The 17,787-nt window shown below is 41.2% G+C and overlaps 1 pseudogene; it reads right to left on the reverse strand.

Moving 5' to 3' along the window:
* Positions 1-15,627: 15,627 nt before the first annotated feature.
* On the reverse strand, positions 15,628-16,614 carry LOC147462404 (uncharacterized; annotated as a pseudogene).
* Positions 16,615-17,787: the final 1,173 nt, after the last annotated feature.

The raw sequence follows: 17,787 nt of genomic DNA on the forward strand, positions 1-17,787 counted from the left end.
GTTGTTCTTGCCTGGTAAGAGTGTTCTTTGAGCCATAGTCTTGATTGGCTATGAATATGAGCGTAATTGCATCCATGGAGTACTGATTTCTTATAGGTTGTGGAACATACGTTGGTTGATCGTAGTTGACTACTACTCTACCATCATTCAAAAGATGCGGTTGCTACCCTAGAATATGTTGTAGTTTTGGTTAAGTGCTACACCATGGAGTGGTGTGATCCCCTCCACAAGTATTACATCTCCTCAATTGAGGATGTTGTACATCTAGGTTTTGTTTATAGCCTTGGTTTATTCTTCTAATTATCTTCTCGACCACTTGATCAATGATTAGTTCCCAAGGAGTTTGAACATCTCTCTTTGTTGTTGGTTCCCTCTTCGGAGATGAGGCACTATTAGTCGTGTTGTATGCATCTTCACTCACCTCTCCATAGGCCTTACAATTGTCAAAACTAGATATAGAGCTTCTCTAGTGACTTGCTCAAATGTCGTGCATCCCTTCAAATGTAGGTCCTTTTTGAGAGTTTCATTCCTCAAGCCCTCTATAAAGAGAACTGATAGCCTCTCATCTTGTGGTAGCTCTCTCACACGACTTATCTCTATGTATTGTTTGAAGTGAAGCAAAGCTTCCTTCACCTTTTTGTCTTTTTTTTTTGAATGCATAGATATGTGACACTATGTTATGTTTGATTCCCCTTTTTGTGAACTCCTCTACAAACTCTTGTAAGAGTTGTGCTATGTTTGGGAAATCACCTCTATTAAGAGGTTGGAACCACGTCAAAGCCGTTCCTTCTAATGTCAATCCAAATTTTTCATATTGAGTATGAAAATCCACAATCTGTTTAGCTCTGAAAACTTGTTTGAAGAGTGAGACATGAGCATATGGATCCCTTGACCCACTATACTTTGTCTTGACACATTGAGCCACTTGATATGGTCTTAATCATTGTGGTTCAATCACCAATTTAACCAAGTCGTGGTCTCTTCAAAAGATGTCTCTCGCTCTCTCCTCTTGTCTTGGACGAAATCCCGGTGGAATCCTCTCTGATATGTGCTCTGGCATCATTATTGGCTGAAAGTAAGTAGAGATTGGAGTACCCTCATATGTGTATCTCTCTAGGTCAATTGGATTGACAAGTTTGTACTCTCTTCCATACCTATATACCATCAAAATGTGCACTTCATGGGCATCTATATACGTGAATGCATAGAGGTTCTTATGGGTGGTCAACTCTCTAGCATTGGGTTCTACACACTTGTAGAAGATATATGGATACTTGTTTGTGAATCTATATATTCCCTCGTGAGCATAATCTGTAAGCACTCACATGGCTTCACTAAATCTCTTGAATCTCACATTCGGTTTGTTGATAAGAGGATGCCTCTCCTCTAGGTATTCTCCCAATCCCATTGGTGAAGGCATTGTAGTGTTTCTAGCCTTTTTCATGTCTCTGAATGGAGTATAAAACCCTGGTGGCGGATGATTGTCATAATAAAAGACTCACTCAAAACTCTCAAGGTAGTCCTTGACAAGTGCACTTTGGCTTGGTGCAACTTATCCCTTGCTGCCCCTGATCAGGTCTCTCAAAAGTAAGGAATTTGTGATATTTTGGTATCTGGAAACTGGTCTTGGGATACCCTAAAAGTTTGGAATTAGGAAACCTAGAAAAATTCAGCTTTCTTCTTGGCTATATCTGACTCAATTTGGAGTTGTGTATCAAAAGTTAGAGCAATTTTAGTGAACTACACTTGACACAGCACTCAACAATCTCAGGGCCAGAACACAGGAACTTTGGCTGTATCTTGGCCTGCCGAAGGTAGTTTTAGCTCAAACTTGAGATTTGGGCTATCCTCAAGTATGTTTACAAGATCACCAAGTCAGATACCCCCAGTACGTGAGGTACATGGATCGCGATCCATGTTCCTCTGTCGAAATGTTTTCCCAAATTTTCCGAAATTTTGATTGTATGTAGACAAGGTCATATGCAGACTATATACCAATTTTCATCAAATGTTGAGATTGAGGTACATGGATCGCCATCCATGTTCAACCACATCTGGACTTGATCTCTTGGCAGCTTGTTGCACTCTATGTCCACAAGATAAATCTCAAATCTTTTTGGATTTGGACTTGGTTTGATAGGTCAAATAGCCAATACTAGGTCTGCACTGCGGGTTTTAGTTAGTCACCTGTTTTGATCCCTTTTGACCCAAATTTGTTATATTTTTTCCAAAACTAGACTTGGGGATATGTTTCATTGTGTATGCACTATTGATATAAACAGTTTTAGGTCAAGATGTCACTATGAGTACATGGATTGCGATCCACGTTTGGAGCCCAAATTGACTTCTCTTGGTACCATCAGATTCAGCATGATTAGGAGGTCCTATGGTATCAATTTTTTTGAAAATGGACCTCTGAATTGAAAGTTAGGTCAATTCCGGTACTTGCTCAACATACTTGTAGTTCTGGGATTTTGGTATCCAAATTCAGTTTTGAAAAGACCACTAGACTTCTTGTGATGTCCTCTGGCTATGATGCAAGTTTCGTATCAATCGTGATCCATGTACCTATGTGTCAAATTGCACTGAAACTTGGCACGCAGCTTGTCCTTGGTCTCTTGGATCTCTGATATATGGTTGTTGTATGATTTGGACTTGTTTAGGTCAGACAAAAGTCAATTCACAAGGCTGTTTTAGGATTTTCACCTTGAACTGTTTTTTGCCCCTTTGACCCACTTTTTAGACTTTTTTGACAAAAATTCTTTGGGGACTTTTGTTCACAATGGTCTGTGCTACAAGTTGGAAAAGTTTTTCTCCAAAAATTTCTCACGGGTATATGGATCGCGATCCATGTTCCACCACTTTTGGATCTAAATTTTTGGTGTGCTGATAGCTTGTGATATTTGTAGCTTGCTCCACATATCTTTTTGAATTTGAATCAGTTGTGCCCAACCAAAACAGACTTCTACAGTTTGCTATGACAATTTTGACAATGTTATGTTTTTGGTTCTTTTGACCACTTTTTGCAACTTTTTTGCATATAGTTCTTTTGGGAAAAGTGTTTGTCTATGTCTCAGCTACCTATTGCTCAAATCTTAGCCTTCAAAATTTTTTCATGAGGTACATGGATCGCGATCCATGTTCCATCACATTTGAACACCAAATTTGGCTTGATGATTACCAGCAGTATCAGTAGTCTATTTCACCACTTCTTTTTGGATTTGGACAAATTTTTCCCAATCAAAAGTGAGTTTTTCTATCTTCTTTCGGTTTTTGACTAGTTTTTGTATTTGGCTATTTTGACCAACTTTTTTCAATTTTTTGACATGGTCCCTTTTGGCAAAGTTGTTCCACTAGTTATCAGGGATGTATTTGTCAAATATCAGCCACAAATGTCAAAAGGTACATGGATCGCGATCCATGTTGGACTACATTTTTTCATGAATTTTGTTATATTGGGTCTCTATTCCATGTAGAATCCAAATCTCAACCCTTTTTGAATTTGAATCCCAAACCCAACTTCTGTGTTTGCTTGTTTTGCTATTTTTGAGCTAATAGTCAATTTTGATGTGGTTTTTGAGTTTTTCTTTTAAGAAAACTTAATCAAAGCAATATCCCACTGATGCTTAATGTCACTGATCACTTTTCACCAAAAATGGGCTCTGGGGTACATGGATCACGATCCGTGTTCCTCCACAGATTTTGGCCAAAATTTCTAGATTGCTTCTAGAGAGTCTGTTGATGCCCTTGATCCACAGATTTTTGAATTTGGATCACTTTTGAGGTCTCTACCATCAATTTTTTAGAATTTCAGAGTTATGGTTATTTCGGCCAAAATATGGTTTTCACTCATTTTTCCTTCATCTTTTAGCTCAAATTTGATGGTATTAGTTTCTATTTACCCTACTCCTAAGTACTGAAATGAAACATGAAATAAAAAACAAACAGAACAATAAAAAATAAAGTCGAAACGAAAAATGGTACAACACTCTAAAAGCATAGAGAAAATCGAAGAATTAATTTTTTTTGGATATCTCACTCACAACCCTCTTTACCCATCAAGAATAGATCTAGCAAGTCATCGACTTCTAGACTCTACCAAGCACTAAACCCCGTGTCTAGCTGCTTCACTACTAAAGTGTAAATGGAACGGAGAGACAAATCTTCAAAAAGAATGCTCTAAATACGCACTAGGTCACTCACCATATCTAAAGATCATATCCCCGTCAACAGTGCCAATGTTAGAGGGTCACCGTGACGGACGTTTGCAGCATAGCTTTTTGGTACTAACATAATGTCAATACTCAGGGAAGTGACTCAGATGGGGCATGGAGACTCTTTGAGATCGTCAATCTCAAGCAGTGAACCTAACAAGCCAACACAACAACTCAGCAAGCAAATCAATCACTCAATGATCAGGGAAATCTACCTATGTCCTTTCTCACAACTCTAAGTTATCATGCCATTTTGACACTTCAACGGTCTCAAAACGCAACAAAACTTAAGGAGGAGGTCTGGGACACCTAAGGGCACTATCCTACCAAGTCTAGTCGCAGTCGGACAAGGTACCAAAATCATGATGCATCATGAAAAAGGTCCTGAAAACTGCAACAAAATATACCAAAAATATCACCCTATGGTCTAGGAACGCTCTCCTATGGTCAAAATGACTAAAAACGATGATTTAAGCACTCAATATGAAGATTAGGCTCACAGACGCATAGTCGCAAACCTCAACAAAATTGACAATGCTTACACTTAAATGAAAGAGCAAAGAGAGAGGAACATAATGCAAGTTTCAAAACTGAAAACAGATTACCCAATCAATAGCTCCGATGATTACAAGTTGGAGCTTCGTAGTCGCTTGAGCGTATGTGCAACAAAGCTTTTTTCTTCTCTAAAGATAAACCTCCTTTCACATTAAAGTTATTGACCTTTATACCTAGGGAATTCTAAATGGCCAATGGCCGACTCACATGGATCTTTACAAATATCATTACAGCATTACAACTCAAGGAATTGATCTACATCAGGATTACACAGAGTATTACTACACTAGCTCAAAAAAACTAATAGAGTACAAATGTGGTGTCTGACTACGTGTCCGACCAGGTGGACGCCCGTTCGATTTGTCTCTTAACACACATGCAGTCCTGAGAGCACCTATCCCCACTATACTTGCTTAGTTGGGTGACTTGGCAACATTTGCTCAAGCTTTTGATCAATCTATTGTTGAAAATATGCATAACACGCCTAATAGAGAGCTTAGAAGTAAGGCAATACAAATAGCCAAGCTCACACAAAAATTTAGTGGAGATGGGGATGTGAGAAAGCATATCAAAGTATTTGAACAAATATACAATTTCCTAGGAGAACACAATGACCTGCATAAGAGTAATACTTTACGCCTGACCTTGAGTGGGAAGGTAAGGGTGGAAGAAAAAATGATTTACCCTACTCTTAGGAGACTGTTCTTGAAAGAGTACATACGAGAGAGAGTACTTTGGAGTGTAGCATCTCAGTTCCAAAAAGCCCAATGAGAGGAAGGGGAGTCGGTGAGAGACTTTATTAGTCTCTTGAAGCATTTGAATTCTTCTTGTAATCCAAATGAGCGCTTTAATAATAACCAATTTCTTGATAGATTCATTAGGGGACTATGACATGAGGATATCTACAATGGCCTAGTCATTAGAGCTATCACCACTTGGGAAGCAGCCACCACCAATGCAATCCAATTGGAGGAAAATTTAATGATTCAAGGAGAAAGAGTGTCTGTTGAGCCTAAATCTACTAGCTCGCAAGCATCGGGGCATGAGCCAATGACCATAAAGCCTATTGCTAAAGAGCCAAAGATATCTCATATGACTTTAGTAAATCTCACTAAGGCCATTTAAGAAAGTCTTAGAGATAATCGTGCTCCACAAAACAATCATATGTATCCAAGAAGGGAGAAACATCAGTGCTCAGTTTGCTTTGGTCCACATAGTATCAGTGAATGTCCTTAGTGAATGTCCTTAGTGAATGCCCTACGTTTAGAGTAAAATTTAATGGGAATTGCAGTGCATGTGGGAGGTATGGTCATCAAGCCACGGATTGCATAATATTGAAATGCGTGATGGCCAATATACCAACCTTAGCACGGACACACCTCGAGTGCCTGCATTGATGCCGGCCCCACATCTTGAACAACCGTCACAACACATGGTCCCTAGTGCATAAAATGTTGTTCAAACAACACACCTCCTCTGTTAGGACTACAACCCCCACCTCCAAGAATCATTTCTATGAATCAAGTGGGTTGTGAGTCATCTAATACTGCTTGTGTGGATTGCGAGGATGAGCTAGAACCCAATGTTGCCTATGGGATTGATGCACTTGAAGAAAGTCCACAATACTATATCGAGGACTATTGGGGACAAGTCAAACATATCTATCAAGTAGCTGCTCTTGCAGCAAGAGGCCAAAATATCAATTTCACTGCCAAGAGACCACCTCTTCAATGCTATGAGTGTGGGGTCCACATCGTGTAGCCGAGTGTCCTATTAGACTACAAACGAATGCCCCACTAATGCAAACCAATCAACAAGCGAGCACAGCTACCATGCCGATAGTCATGTGTAATCGATGTCGCATAGATCATTTGATTGCCCAATGTCTAATAATCCAAATGCACCAAAGATCATGCCATTGAACTCAATTGAGGTTACCGAGGAGCCATCACAAAGTACACATGTGGTACCAATAAATGTACTCACGATCGATGTGAGTATAACTACCATGCCGATACTCATGTGTAATCGATGTGGAATAGATCATTTGATTGCCCAATGTCCTAATAATCCAAATGAACCAAAGATCATGCCATTGAACTTAATTGAGGTTACCGAAGAGCCATCACAAAGTATACTTGTGGTACCAATAAATGTACTCACACGATCGATGCTCCAAAACCAAAATTATATTCTTAAAGAAAGAGACATAGCATCAACGCCCAATCTCAGAAGAAGAAGAAAACACAAAGGAAGAGATCACAAAAAGCAGCAAAGTGACCCCAATTCAAAGACCAAGATAGGGACTGATGACGACCCAAGGAAGATCATCATGAGCCACAATAGCCAGGAACTAAGGAACCCAAGAAGAAGATAAGAACTTACCCAAACCCTATAGAGGAAGTCGAGCAAGTCAAGCAATTTATGGGTTTGGTGGAAGAGACCCAAAGGGATCTAGAGCCAACACCTATGCAGATCCAAATTACAGACACAATGTTCCCTACGTGAAAAAACCTCACAAAGACCATAGACCCCTAGCCATACCTAGTGTTATCCAAGAAGAAACTGACTTTAAGTCATTGAAAAGTGAACGTACTCCCTTCTTGTTGGAGAGAATGTTTACAGAGGGATTACTTGATCCTATCGAAGAAATGGAGAGCCCATCTTTCCCATGTGAAGGGACTGAAGCCCAAAAAGTGCCGTTAAATATTGCCAAATTGATGGATTTCATGGCTTTAAAAGGTAGAACCACCATCATGTCTATACTATATGGAGACCCCGAGCTATTCTTAGCTCTTCGATCTTTCTTCAATGGAGAACTAAAAGTCGGGCTACCACAATTTACACAGATGGATGGAGCTAGGGATCCTGGAGGTGCTAATAGAGGAGGAACATTTAGATCCACAACCCAACCTAGATAATAACTCTGTTGGTGATATTGTAAGTCATGGTGGATAGGTTAGTGTGCCATTCATGCTAATGGTATGCTTGGAGAGGTTAGTGTAGAGCTAGTGAGAGAAACTATTGCAAAATACAATAGGGTATATTGCAAATGATAAACCTTGATATTATTTAGCAGAATGTGTCTCTATATAGGTTTATACAAATAGACAATATTTTGACACATGAGCACAAGATGTGGCTGCCCATGCACAAATACAAGTGGTTTCTCTTTACACAAAGGTTGTTACCAAGGTTATAAGAGGCTCTTCACATGGCTTGACACATGAGGTGGAAGGGGTTGTTCACACAAAAGATGCAACAAAACCTCGCATCCCAACAATCTTCCCCTAAGTGGGTTTTGGTTGATATCATTCACAGTATCCTCCCCTCAAAACACACTAGGGTGAGGCACACAATTCACAAGCCACCCCTTGTACACAAAGTTACCTCCCCTAGACACAGAGGGTGTAGGCATACAAAACATCAGGGTGTGGGCCATACAAGCCTCCCCTGACACAAATAGAGGGTAAGCTACAATTGAGAGAATGCTCACAATACATCATCATAAATCAAGCCAATATTGTTGTTGTTATCTTCGTCATAATCTCTAGAGGCGGTGGCAAGGTTGATTTTTCCTTTTCTTTGATTTTTGAAATGTTCTTTGTGATTGGTAACCTGTGAAGATCTATTGTTGAATCTACAATATTTTGTAGCATGGTTGTTTTTGCCACAAATGCGACAAGGGTTGATTTCATAACAATCCTTTGAAAGGTGATTTGTTCTGCCACAGTGTGTGCACTTTAAGTTCATTTTGTGATTGCGGTTGTAGCAGTTTGGATGAGACCACATATGCACCATTTAACTGTTGTTGACTGCCTTTAAGTTTCTTTTCATGCTCTTGAAGAGAGTTTATTACATCTTCAATTTTGGGGATTGGGACTTTCTCTTTAAGTACTGTTACAATTTGGCCAAAATATGCATCTGGTACTGCTTTGAGAAGCACAACAATTTGGTCTTCATTATCTACTGGGAATTTTATATATGTCAACTGTGAGCAAATATTTTTGAGCCTATTGATTAGAGATGACACGTCTTCTTCAGGCTCCATAAGTATCCAAAAAGTTGCATTTTTAATGCACTTTTAGAATGCTTGGCAATAGCACCAAAATGCCTCTTTAAAGTTATCCAAGCATCATGTGCAGTGGTGCAATTATCTAAATAATGCACAAAGTTGGCGTCAAGGGATGTGAGCAGAATGCCGAGAGCTTGCTCATCTTAAGCTGCAAACTACGCTAAGTTCTATCGTGTTTCCACTCTGTCATCGTCATTTGGCGGCTTAATGACGAACCATAGCTGCTTTTGCATCAAGTAGCCCTTGGTTTTTGCCTGCCATGTGTGGAAACCATGGCCGTTGAATTTATCGATCTCCTTTTCTCCCATGATGGTGTACTTCCATGTGTGGTGAGAGGAAGGTCTTACCCAGGTGACTGGGTAGTGTCTAGTCCTTAAAGGGTTTTACAAAGGTAGTTGTGAAGTCACTCTTCAATAGTATGGAGCACGCCTTCACAAAATTTACGGTATATTTTGAGGTTCAAAAGATTTGAGATTGACGATTACAAAAAACTTTGGTGAGCACGAAAGATGGGAAGCCTTTGGTAGAATGTTTGATGAAGTCGTGTCAAAACCATCCTCAAAAGGCAGTGCTTTTGTTGGCCAAATTTTTCCTTATTGATGAAAATTTAAGGTAGCTTGGTGCCAATATCTACTATTGCAGGATTGTGAGTTCGAGTTGGTTGTTGTAGTCCGCTCTATGGGAACCATGACCGTGGTAACAACTTGTACGGCACTTGTGAAGTTGTTTCCTGAGTACGAGTTCTCGGAGGCGGCTTACTTCTGGCAAAACCACAAAGCTAGTTTCTGGCGGGATGTATGCAGTTATCTCAGCAAATAGTTGCGCTCTGTCTTCTTCATGCATCCACAGTATGACATGAGCATGCAGTGATCCTATATTTTGGACCTCATATCTAACCAAGTGGTGTTGCACATAGCCCAACACAACGTGCTTTAGTTGGTACATTATGAGCAGGTATGGCTTGTACAGGGTGTAAACGGAGAACAGAGTCGATGCACGTGTCTTTACATATATACTGAAGTTGATTTTACCATCATACCGACCTTTCTCAAAAGGGAACAGGAATGGAAACGCTGATGTCTCTATTGTGATGTCGTTCACGGAGCTTGCATGCCTGCACACATAGGTGATTGCATTTGGAGAGAGGCCCCCACTTTGCATACATATCGACTAAGATAGTGCCAAGCACGCTGATATGGCTACAACATCTTTTTTCAACAGTCTCTGACTAACAATGTAATAGTAAATGTTTTTGGAAAACTGAAAAACAGGACTGCGTTTGCACGCTTGTGTGTGTGTGTGTGTGTGTGTGTGTGTGTGAGAGAGAGAGAGAGAGAGAGAGAGAGAGAGAGAGAGAGAGAGAGAGAGAGAGAGAGAGAGAGAGAGAGAGAGAGAGAGAGAGAGAGAGAGAGAGAGAGAGCGCATTAAAAGTAGTAGAAAAATCTCTGACCACGTGGAGGCTTGAGAGCTCCAGAATTCAAAAGAGGCTGCCACGCTAACAAAGTTATCAACATCTTGTGTAGAGCTAGATGCCTTTAAGATGCACAGATAGGTGATTGCATTTGGAGAGAGGCCCCCGCTTTGCATACATATCGCCTAAGATAGTGCCAAGCACGCTGATATGGACACAACATCTTTACTTTGTTAGCGTAGCAACCTCGTTTGAATTCTCGAGCTCTCAAGCCTCCACATGGTCAGAGCTTTTATCGCTGAAGATAGTGCCAAGCACACTGATATGGCCACAACATCTTTTTTCAACAGCCTCTGACTAACAATGTAATAGTAATTGTTTTTGGAAAACTGAAAAACAAGGCTGTGTTTGCACGCTTGTGTGTGTGTGTGTGTGTGTGTGTGTGTGTGTGTGTGTGTGTGTGTGTGAGAGAGAGAGAGAGAGAGAGAGAGAGAGAGAGAGAGAGAGAGAGAGAGAGAGAGAGAGAGAGAGAGAGAAAATTAAACATAATAGAAAAATCTCTCACTATGTGGAGGCTTGAGAGCTCGAGAATTCAAAAGAGGCTGCTACGCTAACAACAACAGCCTCTGACTAACAACGTAATAGTAATTGTTTTTGGAAAACTGAAAAACAGGACTGTTGCTCGCTTGTGTGTGTGTGTGTGTGTGAGAGAGAGAGAGAGAGAGAGCATTAAAAATACTACTTCGTTAGCGTAGCAGCCTCGTTTGAATTCTCGAGCTCTCAAGCCTCCACGTGGTCAGAGCTTTTATCGCCTAAGATAGTGCCAAGCACGCTGATATGGCCACAACATCTTTTTTCAACAGCCTCTGACTAACAATGTAATAGTAATTGTTTTTGGAAAACTCAAAAACAGGACTGTGTTTGCGCGCTTGTGTGTGTGTGTGTGTGTGTGTGTGTGTGTGTGTGTGTGTGTGTGTGTGTGTGAGAGAGAGAGAGAGAGAGAGAGAGAGAGAGAGAGAGAGAGAGAGAGAATTAAAAATACTAGAAAAAGCTCTCACCACGTGGAGGCTTGAGAGCTCGAGAATTAAAAAGAGGCTGCTACGCTAACGACAACAGCCTCTGACTAACAATGTAATAGTGATTGTTTTTGGAAAACTGAAAAACAGGAATGTGTGCGCGCTTGTGTGTGTGTGTGTGTGTGTGTGTGTGTGTGAGAGAGAGAGAGAGAGAGAGAGAGAGAGAGAGAGAGAGAGAGAGAGAGAGAGAGAGAGAGAGAGAGAGAGAGAGAGAGAGAGAGAGAGAGAGAGAGAGAGAGATAGATAGATAGTTCTATTATCGTCCTGGGAGGTCAAATATGACCTATGGGACCAAATGAACATGTCACGTGGTGTGAGTGGAGTTCATAAGTGACTCTCGATGCTCAAAAATGGTTGAAATGAGCGTCGCAATAGAGAGTCCACATCGTGGTTGGGAGAGGAAGGTATGTAGGGAGAGATCATGGCTGAATATATGGGGAAAAGAGGACCTAATGTGGTCAAAAGCTGAGCACTCAAGTAGTGTGTGGTACTCACTCTCTCGCACTTGACGAGGGCATAAGGTGCAAAGTCGATGACACTCCTCGCCAGTGCCCCAACGTCCTGTCTCGCAGCGTAGAGAATGGGAGCTAAGACGAATGGAGGCAATGGTGCGGATCGCACTCAACGGGATGGGCTCAAGGATGTAGGAATGGGTTCGGTTACCTCGTTCCGAGAAGAAGAGAGATTTGTAGTTTGGGGCAACGTGTGTGGTGTAATGGCTGAAGCGAGAACCTCCGGATTTCTCCCAAGCCGTGATACATTGGCGTTGTAAGAAGGCCTCATTAACTTGGGAGTCGATTGACGCATCCTTGACCAAGTGACATGCATCCCATCTTCCAAACCATTTCTTGATATCAAGCATCCACCCCGAACTTAGTATTTTGCTCTTGCATGTCTTTTGAACCATTTGATTTGCTTCATATGCGATTCTAGGAAGTCGATGCAAAGGGCTACGTTGTGTCTTACGCATGTACTCCACAACCCTTTGCATGCCCAAGACCTCAATGGGAAGCAATCCGGACTCAAGAAGTAAGAGCATGTAGGGTGTTTGTGTCTTGACTTGGAGAAATTTGGTGAGAAAACGCTTTTGGACATTCTCAAACTCTTTCCAAGTAGACTTCCCGATGCTTCCACCCCACAGCTCCACTCCATAAAGAAGCACCGGTGTCACCAATGTGTCAAAGAGGTACTTTTTGAGAGCCCAACACTTGATCTCTCTTGCATTGCACATGTTCTCAAATGCATAATAGGCCCTCTTTCCGGCTTCCAAGCGACGCATTGCACAATCCTTCCATTTATGATTGGATGGAACCTCAAGGCCAAGGTACTTGAAGTGATCTACCACTTCAAGTTTCTCATTGTTCTATACAATGCATGGATTTTCATCATTGAGGGTCTTTAGAAGCATAACCTTGGTTTTGGATCTATTCACGATCAGCCCGCTATGTAGGCAAAAGCGTTCCAAGACACTCATAAGCTTTTGTGCATCTTCTAAGGTATGTGCCAAGAGCACTACATCATCGCCATAAAGCAAAAGCATGATCACCGCATTTCCAATCTTAACCTCTTCTATGCCTTCTTGCTGCATAAAGTCAAGAACCATGCATTCCAATTCATCAATGAGTAGCCCAAAGAGGGTTGGGGAAAGTGGGCATCCTTGTTTGACACCAATAGTGCTTGCAAAAAATTCTGAAATTCCATCTCCCATACGTAATCGACATATCACTTTTTGGTAGATGCAAAAGACTGCATGCATAAATTCTCTCGGCACTTGAAGGCTTTGCATACGTCTCCAAAGATTTCCTCGCGGTACCATGTCAAAAGCTTTCTTGAAATCCACAAAGCAACAATACAACTTTTTTCCTTTCAATCGAGACGCTTCCATAAGAACTCGAAGAGTGACAAGGTGATCAATAGTGCTATGATGCTTTCGAAAACCTGCTTGGCCAAGTGCACGTTTGCCATTCTTTTCAGCCCATTCACTTATCTTCATCTCCATGATACATCCAAATAACTTTGCCATTAAAGAACCAACCATTATAGTGCGATAGTTGTTCACATTGTTTACATCTCCTCCTTTGTGCAAAGGTTTGATCCAATTTGCACTCCAATCATGAGGCATGCCATACTGAAGTGCAAGGTTAAACATATCGCATATCCAATATCGTGTTTTCTTGCTTGTCCATTTAATCATTTCAGCCTTGACACCTTGAAGGTCACCTGCCTTACGAGTAGCAAGTTTCTCAAGCGCGCGGCATACATCTTCAATGGTAAAGAAGGGAGACATAAACGGAAGGGAGCTACAACACTCCATCTTATCAACATTGGGTTGCTCATAGAGATTCTTACAATGCATATACATATCCTCAAGAGTCAAGTCACCAAAGCTCTCAACGCGCTTGCCTTTTAGATTTTGCCAAAACTTGCCACATGCATGTGCTTTCTCTTGTGCTAAAAGAAGTTGTTTTTCGACTTCCCACCTTCTCCTCTTCTTTTGAACAAGTGCTTTGTATGTGTGTGAACATTCCAAGTAAACTTCCTTGTCTTTGATTGCATCCAATCTTAGCAAGTGTTTTCGGGCTTGACTACATTCCATGTCAAACCATTTCTTCTTGGTGCTACCCTTCTTAGACCTTTTGCAAGACATGTGTTTCACCGAAAAGCATTCCTTCGCACAAGAGAAAATTACTTCTTTGAAAACTTTCCACTTGCATTCTAATGTTGGGCTCTCTTGATGCTCTATCATGCTTAACATTTGGTCCACCATATCAGCATATATAAGTGCACGTTTGAAGTCTAGACGTAGGTACAAATGATTCACATCATGATTGGAAGCTACATGCTTGGGCCATTTACCACACTTGAGGTCAATACATAACATCCTATGATCCGATTCCGGATTCCATTCACCAAGTGTAAAGCTTTGTATGCATTCTAGAGTGGCTTCCGAGAACAACATATAGTCAATCATGCTAACAACGTTGTGCTTTCTACATGTAAAGTCATTGGTGCCTTGCCATAGAGATACACCATTTGCAATGAGCATTCCGGTACTATTACACATATGTAGAAGTAACTTTCCATAGTGATCCACTTCTTTTGCATCATTAGAACTTCGATTATACATGTATGAGTCATCCATTCTTCTTGAGACATGCGGCATGTCTACTTGTTGTTTATCATATTTGTGCGAGCATTCATGTCTCCAAAAACAATGACTTCACCTTGATCTTTGTAATGAGCAATGTCTTCCTCTAGTTCAACAAAGGGCTGATCTCTATCCATATTCAAGCAAGCATAAAAGTTGGAGTCATAGTGAGGAATGTAGCAACCGGCCACAAACATGACTTGACCATTTGGTGGGCTAATTTTCAGCCATAAGTAGCGTTTATACTTATCTTCTTTGACAATGGAAACATCTTTCAAACCCTTTTTGGTCATACATGCTACGCCTCCTTGGCCTCTTCGTTGCTTTGCATTTTTGGCCCACATCAAAGAATGCACATCGTATTTGTCAAATCCAAGAATTCGTTGCGCATCATGCTCCCATGTTTCGACAAGAAGTATCACATCGGAGTCATTGGTAAGCTCATCAATGCCAATTCCTGCATTCCATGGATACCCGTTACAATTCCAAAAGCTTATTCGCAAGCGTGAGTTGGTCTCATAGATCATGTGTCCCTATTTGTTGGGTGGACTTGCATCCTCCTTAAGTGGCTTTTCTTCTTGAGGTGATACCTTAACCTTCTTGCTTCTTTCCTCATATGCTGAGAGAGAGAGAGAGAGAGAGAGAGAGAGAGAGAGAGAGAGAGAGAGAGAGCATTAAAAATACTAGAAAAAGCTCTCACCACGTGGAGGCTTGAGAGCTCGAGAATTAAAACTAGAGTGCTTCGTTAGCTGCGTTCGCATTGAATTGAGTTTAAACAAAACATTGGAAACTGAGAGAGAGAGAGAGAGAGAGAGAGAGAGAGAGAGAGAGAGAGAGAGAGAGAGAGAGAGAGAAGCTTTGTGTCCATATCAACATCTTGGGTAGAGCCACATGTCTTCAAGATGAATGTGTAGGTGGTTTCATTTCCTTGAAATAGACTAGAGCTTTCTCTTGTGGAAAATCTTGCAATCAGTGCATTGCAAGTGTCCACACTCTAGATAGGCAATTGAAAACATCCTAGAGATTTTTGGCCCTACTCCTGTTGTGCGTATCCCACGACCAATGCATTCCAAGAGTCTACACTCCGAATAGGAAGCTCCTCGAGCACTTGTAGAGAGCCACATCCCTTCAAGATGTAAGCATAGCCTTCAAGACAAAAGTATAGGTGATTGAATTTCAAAATCTCCATAGACCTGATCTTCTACTGCACGAAAGAGACAATTCCCATCTTTAGCCATCCGCTGCACCCCCACACCTTTTTGAGTGTCTAGTTTCAACTTCAAAATCTCTCTCTCTCTCTCTCTCTCTCTCTCTCTCTCTCTCTCTCTCTCTCTCTCTCATTTTATTATGGGCGAATTGCAACCTTGGAGATGAAGCTCTTTGATGATTTTACACTCCTCCACTGTTGCAAGAGGATCCACTTGTTGTTTGGATTGAGCTAGATGCAAGAGATAAGCCCCACCTTTCATGTCGGGAGCTTGGAATTATGGCTGATGACGATGAGAGAGTGGAAAAAGGAAGACTAGAATTAACCTTTGACCACTGCAATCCAGATTCATTGCAGCAAATGATGGTTGATTCATTCACATACCCTGTACATGTGAGGATGAATCAGTAAAACAACGGAGCCTCCATCAGGCTTACATGAAGGTAATGGAAAACCTTCAGCATTGCTTTGGTCTTCTCGAAATGCATTTATTGACAACACAACAGCCTCCAGTTGTGAATTCCCGTGTCCCACAACAGTACATTATGCAATTGTCAGAGCATTTCCACTGCATGTGCCTACCTGAAACTGCCTGCAATAATCAAGAGACTCCTTCTCACTCTACTCTGATAAAAAAAGCACTTCTAGTAGCATTTAAGGTCTCACTAATTTCTTCATAGTTTACCACAACATTCTACACCAATTTTTCATCTTCTACCAAGGGATATAACTCTATCTGTTCATTTGAAGGGTCATCAAAATTTGATGGCACCGATTCCTTTGAGTCATCTTCTATGGTTGAAGTTGGTGAAGTTGAATGTGGCGGTGGGAGAGGAGGAGGGGGCGAGGGTGGGGGAGTAGTTGTGGATGAGGAAGATGAAGTTGGTCTGACATTTGAGGAACCATGCCCTCGTTGGATTAGCACACGGATGTGTGGGATTATCAGAAAACAGTCGGTAAACAAATGAGATTATGTATGCTCATTGAAGCGAAGGCCAATACCACTCATTTATTTGTTTCCAAATGCTGAAAAAATTCTTTTGAATTGACAATATGCAGTCAGATGATAAGGATAAACCCTCAATTGTATTGCAATCTTGCTCGAGAAGAGGCAACAAAGGTAACAAATTAACGGCATCCTTATCGTGACCTAATCCGAGACGTCTGCAGAGAGCAAGCTCATAACTCTTCAAGACAGCAAACCTCTGTCAAAATAATTTGTGGGTGATGTTGCAAGAACTAGGAAACCTAGCTTTGCTACCCACAAAGAGAGAACCAAAAAATTTGAGGAAACTTCAAATTGTGATGAGTTGAGTTAGCAAGTCAGCAAGCAAGAAAATGGCAAGAAACGCTTCAAAAAAGGAAACCCACAATCAATGTATTCCAAGAGGTGACATTCTGGACAGGAAGCTCCTCATGCACTTTTTGAATTTTCTGAAGCGCACGAAATTTGGCATACATATCGACCAAGAGAGTGCCAAGCATGACATCTTTCTCAAGCGCACCACATTTGCATACATATCAATCAAGACAATGCCAAGCATGACATCTTTTTCCAACAGACTCAGACAAACAATATAATTGTGAATTTTTGTCCATATCAGCATCTTGCGCCACATGCCTTCAAGATGCATGCGTAGGTGATTGCATCTAGAGAGAGGGCCTCACTTCTTATCTACTGAAAATAGACTAGAGCTTTTTGGCCCTGTCCTTGTGGGGCAAATCGTGCAGTCTTTGCATTCCAAGAGTCCACACTCCGGATAGGGAGCTGAAGACAGCCTAGAGCTTTCTGGCCTTGCTCCTATGGTGCATATCCCACGACTAGAGCATTCCAATGCTTTGCATCCGCTGAAAACAAGCTAGAGATTTCTAGCTCTTCTCTTGTTATGCACATCCCACGTTCAGTGCATTCCAAGAGGTGATATCTTGGACATGAAGCTCCTCAAGCAGTTTTTGTGCTTTATCAAGCGCACCACATTTGGTATACATATCGACCAAGGCAGTGCCAAGCACAATATCTTTCTGGCCCTGGTCTTGTTATGCATAGAGCCACATTTAGTGATTGCATCTGCTGAAAATAGACTAGAGCATGCTGAAATCA

Source organism: Adiantum capillus-veneris, chromosome 2 (genome assembly GCF_014529385.1).
Source record: "Adiantum capillus-veneris isolate H3 chromosome 2, ASM1452938v2, whole genome shotgun sequence".
Taxonomy (NCBI): Eukaryota; Viridiplantae; Streptophyta; class Polypodiopsida; order Polypodiales; family Pteridaceae; genus Adiantum; species Adiantum capillus-veneris.